This window comes from Platichthys flesus, chromosome 14, assembly GCF_949316205.1.
Source record: "Platichthys flesus chromosome 14, fPlaFle2.1, whole genome shotgun sequence".
Taxonomy (NCBI): domain Eukaryota; kingdom Metazoa; phylum Chordata; class Actinopteri; order Pleuronectiformes; family Pleuronectidae; genus Platichthys; species Platichthys flesus.
The window spans coordinates 19,568,611-19,578,977 of record NC_084958.1 but is presented as its reverse complement, the minus strand read 5'-3'; positions in this window follow the sequence as shown (position 1 = coordinate 19,578,977).

Genomic DNA, 10,367 nt, shown 5'->3' with positions numbered 1-10,367 from the left:
GATTTTGTCAATCAACACACTGAGTTAAGAAAAAAAAAACACCTCTGCAGAACTTCACAGTCAAAGAACGGGGGGGGGGGGGGGGGGGGGGGTTGGCATCCGAGTCGTGATAGAAAAGCAGAAATGAAAACCCTCACAACAGCTGGCTGAGTGGATTGGGATTCATGTGAGACGTGCAGACCTTCCTGGAAACTGAGGCCTCCTCTGCAGCACCTCGACGAGCCCTGGGAAGGTCTTCAAAGTTTCACAGCCTCACACTGTCTGTGCAAACGAACCAGGGTGTCGGTGGTGGTGCCGGAGGAAACACAAAATAAAGGACTCGGGCTCTTCGTCTCGCCGCGTTAAGAAAGTTGTCACAGGCTTGTCAGTGTTATTACCGCCGACTTGAAGAACGCCGTGACGGGGAGAAGACACGTTCTCCGAGATGGCTCTTTCATTGGAGGAAGCTGAGGTGTGTAATGATGGTGTATCGGTCGCCCTGTGACATCCAGGCCATCGGCACCGCGGCTCGGGCGGCTGTCACAGGTCAGGGCCTCGTCAAACGTTTCAGCGGCAGCGGCGGCGGCATTTAGTCTCGTCCAGATTTCCATTATTTTGTCCCCGTCATTGTTCTGGTACAAGAGAAAATGCTCTGAATCCTAAATGAATCCGATTCGTCCTCTGCCTCTTCATGTCATTTTCTTCATAGTAGTTATTTTCCTAATTTGTTCCCCCCGGTGAGCGTATAATGCCAAACTGAAATTGTATAATTGCTTTGAAGCAATTTGCTTATTTTCCAGGTGAGTTCAACAATGCCCGACCCGAGCGGATGTCTTCCTTTGTGCTAATAGAGTGACTCAGCGTTTCTCTGTGGGAAACGCTCTGGTAAGATTAATGATGGAGGCCAAGGCCCTTCTTAAGGCTCGTTCATTACCACGGGCTGGTCCTCCTGCAGCCTGGTACAACGCCATGAATCCCTTGTGTCCGGTGTCACGTCGCTGGACAAACATCTGCTGGGTCAGTTTACTGTTTCACACTCTGCTGTTGAGAGAGGTTCAGGAGGAGATAAGCGTCGAGTGGGGAGAATTGCTTTTCGCCTTCGGGGACGTGAGCAGCTGATGTTTTTCCACACGACTTTACTCTGCTTGACCCGGAGAAGTTGACTGTGCTTAACATTTCAGGCAAATGTAAATAATTGATGAACTGAAGTGTTTTTAGTGAAACCGACTTGGATGATAATGCAACACTGTTCAAAACATGTTTTCACCCCAAAAAGCATTACATTGACCAGTTTCATGCATATTTTATTTATTTCATAATGAAGATCCCTGTTGTGTTCACTCATTAACACAATCGGTGTGTCCCCTAAATACGACTTATTCGCTTTTAAATGATTCCCTCAGATATTGGTGGAAAATGAATAAATAACAAAACAATCTATCTCACAATATTAAAAACTCTGAAACAATTCCTAAATCTGCCATCAAATTATTTTATTATTTGATCTTTTTCATAATGACACCAATGAAACAAAAAAATTAACTACATTGACATAAACATACTAATTTTGATTGATAACCTACATATGGAAAATCCGAAAATGTCCGTCTATATTAATAATTATCACAATAGATGTCATATTATTATTTATTTTTAGTTATAGAGCTACTTCTTGCTCCTGTGTGATGTTTGTGGTTTTAAACTTTTCTTTATGGACAGATCACAAACATTTAACACATTTAATAGATCAATTATTTGTTATACCTACTTGATGTGTTTGCACAATGCACATGCAAAATACAGATAAACACTATTATTGTTACACTGCTATTGATGAATTTGATATCATAATAATTACTGATCTTGTTTTACTGCCGGGTCCTACTTGAAAGACACTTTTCTACATTTTGTCCTGGCTGCCACTGACATCACTGCACTCGAAAGCAGAATTCTTTATTCGGATTCAGAACTTTTAAATGTCAGCTCGTCTTTATCCAGTTTCCAGCATCAGGCGCTGAATAAAGTTAGAATGTTTTTGATGCACTGCAGGTACTCCAGGTGCAGTTCATAAATTAGGCCAGGCACGGAGCTCATTGTCTGATGGGGGGGGGGGGGGGGGGTTCTTCAGTTCATCCATGACAGCGCTGCTCTCCATACTTTTGATGGGTGCAGGTGAGGAGAGGCCTCATCCTCATCCTCTTCATCCTCTGAAGGCAGAGGACATGTTTGAAGCCGTTCCCACCACCAATATCCCAACAGGGCGAAAGACGAGGACAAAATATTGCTAGTTAATATTTATAAGCGGTAATCGCACTGTACTGGTGAACCCTTTTGAAATGGAATCACGGCCACAAGGGGTCCCTCAATCAAAAGAATGACAAAAAAAAACTAGTTTGATGACATCACGACGCAGTGTGGGATCATGTGAGTTGTCCGTTAACCCTCTTGCTTCCCCTGTGAGTACTGGGAGAGCTTTGGGGAAAGCGATGAATGATTGTCATCGGCTACAATTGACAAATAGGCCTAAATCAGCTGATCGGCTAATTGGCTAACTGTGGTTTTCCCTCATTTCCCCCAGAAGTAACAGAAGTGATGGGAAATGCCACTGGTAAAAGGGATATGACGCAACTGAAAGGCAACCACAATGAAGTGTAAACTCTATTTACTCTAGATACAGAGCAAACCACATAACATCTAGTGATAACTTCAGTCCACTCGTCAACTATGTTTCCTCTTTTGTAGGAATGGACACGTCAAGCTAAACTTATTTTTCTATATTTGTGCACGTCTGTTAATAAAGACTCCGCCCCCTTTAGTTATCTGCTATTTAATGACTGAAGAAAGTTTAATGCAGTCACACTGTGCAACATGGATCTAATAAACTTAAGGATGATGAGTTAGCTGTATGAAGACTGAATGGAGGTAGTACTAATGGATGATGGATTCACTGTGGATTTTGTAGATCTCCGTGTTTCTGTGTCAGTTCTATGCAGAAGAGGCAGAAGGGAGACTGGGAGGGAAAATTGAATTTCACATCACTGCTGTGAAAGATCATTTAATAAATCTGTCTGAAATCTACACTCTGAGAAGTTTGAAATATTCCATTCATTTATAGATTTTGTGTTAAATCACAGCAGTTATTACACTCACAGGAATAATTCTCCTCATAACTGCTCATACGAGGGGTTAAAACATTGCTCATGTCCAAATTAACGGGTTTAGAGTTTTGTCCAAAGTAATTCAGAACCAGTGTGATTTTGCTTATATATGCTAATCCCTAATATATTAAGATTTAGGAGGAATATTCGTATTTTTATTCTATCATGTTCGAGTTCAGTTGTGGAAAGTGAAGTCACTTAAGTGCTGTTCTGGGACCTCTTTGCATAAAGAGCTCTAACACCCTTGACAATGAAGTACATTTTTCCGATAATAGCCACTTTTCAACTTAGTAGTCAAATATTGAAAGCAGCACCTTGACTTATATTTATATAATTCATCTATTGCCCTAATGTTTGGACTCACCTTGTGCAGAATCCCATTAGAGATCAAACCTTCTTTACATTTAGTTCTTGCCGGGGTTCTTCTAACTGGGATAATGCACCTCGGCTGGTAAAGCATTATGTAAATCCTGCCAGTCACTAGTAAGTGTGTAAAGAATTTGAACACAAACATTTGCAGTGAAGTGTGTGTTCGGGCCCCGTAAATACAATCAGGCATGTAAGTGTTCGGCTGTAGCGGCAGTGACAGCGAAGCTCCGGCGACAATTCTCCTCTCAGCAGCAGACAAAGGTGTTGTGTAATGGAATTCAATCAGCAATGTGCTTGTCCCCCCCCCCCCCCCCCCCCGCCCCCATTGAAAGTGAGGGGGGCAGCCATTTGCTTGTTCTGAGGAGAGCGTTTAAATCCGCCTCACAACAGTGTTGTGTAGCCACGGCGTGAGCCATCGAGCTCTGGATGTGATCATACGTTTTTTGGGGATCAAATAAATGGATGAAAAATTGACCGAAATGTCATCAAACTGCAAAACCCGTGGTGCAGCCGGAGAGCGGCAAACTTCAGCTGAGGGCAGGAGTCGACAGCCTGATGTATTTCTGTTCGGGCTCGTGATTGAATCTGGACTCGAGGCCCGGTTGGCAACAATGATATTGTTACTGCTCGGTATTGCCTGGCTGCACCGGGTGAAGAAAAAAAAGAAAAAGGGAGCGACTCAGAGATGTGATGGAGGTATAATGGAGTTCTTCACAGGTCAGCGCAGAACTATTGACCTCTCAGTGGGTTCTCTCTGTCCTCCACTCATCCGGCCACAGCATCCACCAGTCATCAGCAGTCCATCACCCCGGGGTTTCCTGGAAGAGCTTGGAATCGCGACTGTTTGTGCGTCCACCGCCCAGATCTCACCGGTTCGATTCCTCCTCCCTCCAAACGCTCGGCGTGACCTCCGACCGCCGACGCTCTCGTGCATCAAAACAACAAACTTGCGAAATGGTCGTCTAAAGAGATGAGATAGCTGCGTGCGGGATAACTGGCCGACTTCCAAGCACATTAGTCCATGTAACAATTCCCTCTTTATCAGCAATTTCCCCTGCTTATCATGCTCCATTTGTTATGCTCGCCTTTTTTTTATTGCATTGTGGGTAGTCGGGGAAACACTGAATCAGAGGGTGTCCTTAACAGGCCGCACAATTGGATTGTTTATCCCCCTCCCTGCTCATTTTCAAAACAGCAGATGATTTGTGTCCACTGGCGATGGATGCTGTTTTTCCCCAGCGGTGAGCACACATTGTAATTCCAGTTGATCCTACAGGCCGGCTGTTATGTTGTGCACGCTCTCGTGCTTGCAGGACCTCGGTGCGGCTGGATCCCCTCTGCAGGCTGAGTGACAATCCAAACAAACTCTCGGCTGCTCTGACAGATAGAAGCAGACGCCATGAGAGGGGGAGAGCGCGGCTGTAATTCAAGGTGCAGCTGAAGAAGAGCGTGAACACCCCTCCGGAGACTTTTAAAATGCATCTATGGTCTGTGATTAAATTCTCACCGAGCAGCTGCAGCAGATTCTCGTAGATTAGTTTTTTTTTTTTTTTATGGCATATGTTAAGTGATAAGGCTGGAGTTCTTCTATGGGTGTGTTGATGTGTGTTAGGTCAACAATGTGTTGCTTTCCAGCTTCCGTATGTTTGTTACGTTCGTGTAGTGAATCTTTTAACGTTAGTCTCAAATATGCCGCAATTAAAAAAATTCGGAATTTACTGAATAGTCACTTTGTCTGGGACTTTTTTCAGCTGTGGATTAATACACGTGATGCTGTGGTGAGTATTTCCTCTCATAAAAGTGAATCCAAAAAATCTTCATCGCCCCCTGTTGGCTGGATGCAGTATTGGCCCCTGCCTCTCCCATGTTAGCAAACAGGACATGGACCAAACTTAAAAATCCAGGTATATGTTAAATTAATTAGTTTAGTTTAAAATTGTTGTCAATAGTTTGAATTTTTTTTGACAACTTTATGCAATAAAACAAAGTGAAACATCACGATTGGCAGCTGAGGCTGAATTGTGATTGGTTGAGAGCTTGTATCAATTAGGCCTCAATAAAACGACTAGGAGCCAAGATGGCAGCATCTGGAATAGTTCGGCTTCCTTTTCATTGGATACATCATCATGTGTTTTATACAGATGTTCACGACCCCCTCAGGATAATGTGCTATAGCTTTGATCCCCTGACCTCAAATGATCCACTGACCTTTCTTAAATAAAATGATTTACAGCTTTTTGGTGAGTTCCACGGCACAGAGCAATAATCCGTCATGGAGATAATTGTTGTAAAAAGATAGAGTTCATTGTTGGGTTTGCTCTTTTCATTGGATTAGCCGACAACAAGGAAAATAATTTCCTTTTAAAGTGACTATTTTCGCTCCTTTATAAACGTGGACGTGTTGTGTTTTTTTAAAGCAGAACTGTGAAATCACTGAATCAAGCAGTTGGCATTTAAACGATCCATCACTTTCTGCACTTGTTAAAACACGCCAGGCATGACGCTGCGACCACTTACCCGCCTGCTACATTACAACTGAACTCCTCTCTCTGTCTCCCATTCATTCTCTCTTCTGTCTCGTCATGTTCTCAACGTGCTCCTGTCGCATGAGCAACATTCTGGTTTGATTAATGTGAAATGTGTGTCTGCCCCTGTCCTGCGCCAACGTGTACGTGAGCCCCAGAAAGGTTAATTGGCTCCACTGTGGCTGATGGTTGACAAAAAGAAGCTGCCGCCATGAAGACAAATGGTCGGTGGATATTTAGAGGAAGGAATGGGGGGGGGGGGGGCACATGTGAGGGGGGTTGTTCTGCTGCTGCCGTCTAAGAGAGTGCGCGTTCAAGTCCTCGACTTCTCCGAGGAGCACCAGACGAATACCGGCAGGATAAGAGACAGGCCTCTGTAGCAATTTGTAGTATTCATGCAACATTACACAAACAGCCGTTGAGCTAAAACTCTCTGAAGAACCTATTTTTATTCAATTGTGCCTGCTGCACCAAAGGAGCCTCAACACGTCTGCCATTTGAGGATTTCCACTTAAATCCGCGGAGTGAATCGAGTTTCCTGCTCGACAGTGGAACGTGTCATTTCCGATCGGCGCCTGCACGTCTGGTTTCACCGTAGAACAAGAAGCGTCCGTGTGATCACCATGTTGTCGTGAGAGCCGACCAATCGGCACGGTGGCGGTGGCGGCGTCTCCGGCCGACTTTAATGAGTCCTCAACATGAGACACAGAGCAATTAAATGTGATGTTACTATGGTGTTTGTTCTTTGCTTTTGAAGAACCAGCCAATTATCAGTTGATCTGAGAGTTTCCAGGGGATCACGACAATTGTCACTTGTAATTTTGTTGTCGTGCGGATGATGAGAAATGTAACTTAGCAACAAAATGGATAGTTGTGCGACGCTGGGCGACACCGGGCTGGTTTGTTGTCAAGCGCTAATTAGGTCTGACAGGCATGTCAGCGTTTACCAGTTCCATTTTCCCTGTTGCTGCTTTCCCTTAAAACACAAAATGACACATTCACAGATTCCCGGTTGCTAAACAAACAACAAATCAGAGAAAAGTTCAACAATGTTATCAAAGAGAAAATATTGTATCTGAATAACATTAAGGCAGTAAGGCTCCTTGTCTGTCAGTAGTTTATTCTTTTAAAGAGTCTCACAAACTGATACTCATGTAGTTTTTTGCATTTATTCGATCTTGTTATTAGTGATTAATTTGTCTTGTTGTGATATTTCATCATTTGGTCTCAGGGTGGAACCTCCTCTGCACATTTGCATTGGGTTCCATCATCACATTTCTTTTCCCATGTTGGGAACAAATTAATACAAAATGTATCCAGCCAACATCGACCAGGAAATCTTCACATCTATTCGAGGAAATCCAGGATTGAAGAACCTGGAGATTGTCAGGTCACACGTGTTCGCAACAACAGGAAATTGTGTGAAACCTTCAGACGAGGACATGATGTTTAGATTCAGAAATCACGTTTCAGTCCCTTTTCTTCGTGGGTGTCTTCTGCGTGTTTGGCACAACTCTCTCTTCCCTCAGATGTTTTTTCTGTGATGTTTGCAGCCACTCCACGCTGTTAGTTTTCCAGATCTTCTCACATGGGCTCACTCAGACATAACATTTGGAGCCTGGCAGGGAAACTTCTGCATGTCTGGAGCCACTGACTCAGATACTTGAGCTCTCACAGACAATTTCAGGAAAATATCCGCAGAGTGAGCGATGAAATGAATTCCCACATGAATAAACGATTTCTAGATTGATTTCATATATTTATTAGTATTTCATGAAGAGATCAGCCCAGTGCGCCAGTCAGCCTCAGCTCCGGTGACTCCTCTGGTCTCTGGATGATTCTGCACAGCAGCAGGTTCTGGAAGTGACTCAACCCCGGCGTGTTGTTGGCACCGCACCTGAACAGCTGCACATCCTCAGCCGGCACAGAAGGAGGAAACCCTCCTCCAACGTATGGTTTTACATATTTTGTTTCTGATGTTCCTTACGAGCTGGTTTCATGTTCCGAGCGTCTCTACCTGCTGTCGCTCGGCTCTGGTTCACCTGCAGGAAAGTGTCCAAATCGGCCACTGCCTGATTTGTCAGCTGTCGTGTTTGTCCCGGGTGTTAATCTCGTATTTATAGTGGACAAAATAATCAGCGTTTTTTTGCAATGCAGATGATCTATAGTTTTGTGCTTCTGGATTAAATCTGTCCCAGTGGTGTGTTTCTCATCCTGTCACTCAGCTGCAGCTCTCTGCAGAGCCCCTGCTTCTTTGAGAAGGAGCCACCAGGGGGCAATATCTCACCTGCTAGTCCCAGTCCATTTGCAGACTGGCTTCAGTGGCAGGCTCCCTCTCCCAGACGCCGCTGTGTTCTCTGTGACCAGTCCTCCCACACAGCCTGCCTGCATTTTGTGTGTGTGTGTTGGAAAATGTGTATTCATGCACCCGGAGGCCAGGCTGCGTTTCAGACGGACGGGACGTTTGAACACTTGGATTGAGAATCATCAGATCCACCCACACATACAGAAGGAAGTGAGGGGAGACTATTGTTTTTGTCCTTATCGAGGCCTGACCCAGGTTGACAACAAATTAGAACTGAGGGAAATTATTGTTTTCATTGGAATCCACGTATCACATATGATATAAAATATAAAGCCTGATGATTTTGCCATGAGAGATCATTCAATTATTATTCAAGCTGAGGAGGGATTGTGCCCTAAGTCATCAATAACTCATAATGGGATTTACCTTCACGTCAAGGTTCTCTCAAAGCCTTTTGGATCGAATCCCTTCAAACCCACTCTATAAATCCGCTCTGCTCTTGAACCACTAGGGGCTCGACTTCCGTGGTGTGATGTAAGAGCTGCATTACTTCTGCGTGCTGCCCTTTTCCAGCTGGAAACAAACCTTCTCTTCTTCTATACATCGCCGCGTCGCCACTTGCACGCTAAGCAAATGTGCTATTGGACCAAACAGTGGTGAGCTTACACGTAAAAGCTTTCACACGACGTCCTTGAATGTTCCTCATTGTTCTGATGTGCACGTTCCAACGCACAAGGAAAAATACAGACGTGTGGAAGCATGTATGTCATTTGCAGAAATAACCGACCTGCTGTGGAGCGTGTCATCTCAACGACGACTTGACTGTGCACGCTGTCACGCTCAAGCATCTCTCTGGTTATTCAGCTGAGTGAAAGAATGTACGACATGCCGAGGTATCTGCCGTTCACCTGACATTTACAGGCCTCAGGAAAGGTGGCTAAAAATATTTTCTCTCTTTTCACTAATGCTTGATTTAAACCTTAGGACCTTGTCGTGTTTGATGCAGCCACCAGCCTGTGCAGGGAGGGGACATGCTGCAGTGTGTGTGTGTGAGCGCCATTTTACAGGAAGCATATAAAGGCCTGGTGTCCGTGTAAAGCTCCTGTGTGCAACTTGTGACCTCTACCCACTGTGTGTGTGTGTGTGTGTGTGTGTGTGTGTGTGTGTGTGTGTCGCAGCCAGTTTTATGTGAGTCTGTGTTTTGGTCGCACAGAAACAAAGATAAGTTGGTCAGCAAACAGTGACAATTTATTATTTTATCAGTAATAGAGCACAAATGAGGACCAGTTGGCTTTTATAGGTATGTATGGTAGAAAGAAGATCCACCAGATTAATACAAGACATTTACTATTATTATTATTCTGATTGTGGGTTAATAAATAAATCAAATGGTAATAGATAGTCTCAACAAATAGACCGTTTCTTTCTCTGGTTCATCACAACTAAACTCGACCAATACATGAATTATAATGTTGACATGTAAATTTGTATTGATGTTTATTTCAATATACATTTTTTAAAGTATGTAATAGTCAAGTATGTTTAGTTTGTGCACTGTTTAGCAGAATCATCACCTCTGATTTCATTGTGAAGTGTTCCATTGTTCAATGACAGGTCATTTTGATCATACCTGTAGGTTTTCCAATCCTACTGTCAGTATTTTAGTTGATCTGAATTCCAAATCAAGCCGTTCTCATTAACATGTTTTTCTGTTTCTGTTGTCAGACCACGGAGCAGCTTGGTAGCGATGGCACCGCGGCTCATTAAGCTACGTGTGAACCAGCAGTCGCTTCCGAGCCGACTCGAGCTGCTGCTTTACTAAAACCCAGATTTTCCAACCACGACACCATGTGACCAAAAACCTATCCACCTTAAAGAGGATGGCTCTGCTGGGAATACACTGTATTTACCTGTAAGATGGTAACTCGGAGGGGACATTAGCAGCTCACTCGTATCGTGTCGGCTGCTTTGCGGTCGGTTAAATAAGACAGACCTGTGTCTGCACACTGAACACACTGGGATCTCTATTCC